Here is a 597-nt window from a genome sequence, read left to right as displayed (position 1 = left end):
AAAAAACCGACAACAACAGCAACGCCTAAAGCGACAGAAAATATAAAAGGGAGACGAAAGCTTTCTTTCTGCCCTCAGTGAAAAACACCAATTAACAAACACAGTTTTAATTCCATCAATTTTATTTACAATCGATCGAGCCAATTCTTACTGACAGGTTAATGGAAATGCAAAGAAAAATATACTTTTACTACCTTCACCTGTTACGTTGCTGATGGATCTGAGAATAGAAAAGTTAATGGCTCACGGATAGGTTTATCCTGACAAGTTCCCGAGTTCTCAACGAACGGTATGGGTTTCTCACCAATATTTTCCCTTAGGTTAATTAAGTTTAATATGTGCGTTAAGACTAAACGAAAATTCTCTGATAAGATTTTGTCCAGGTCCCAGAGGAACCTTCTAAAACTCCATAGATTTGGACAATTTTTTGGCAATTTTCCTTTTTGTGTCGAGCACAAGAGTGACTTTTGTTTATTCATAAAGTGAACTTATTTCAGTGAATTGTCAAGTTTATGTTTTATCTTGAGTCATTCGCAAACATTGAGACATCGAGAGCTCCGCAAGGCGTCGCACTAGTTTGCTGAAGAGATAGGTAGA

Source organism: Orbicella faveolata, unplaced genomic scaffold (assembly GCF_042242905.1).
Source record: "Orbicella faveolata isolate gen_17 unplaced genomic scaffold, um_ofav_v1 contig_48, whole genome shotgun sequence".
NCBI classification, from domain to species: domain Eukaryota; kingdom Metazoa; phylum Cnidaria; class Anthozoa; order Scleractinia; family Merulinidae; genus Orbicella; species Orbicella faveolata.
The sequence above is the reverse complement of the archived record's forward strand: the minus strand, read 5'-3'. Positions refer to the sequence as shown.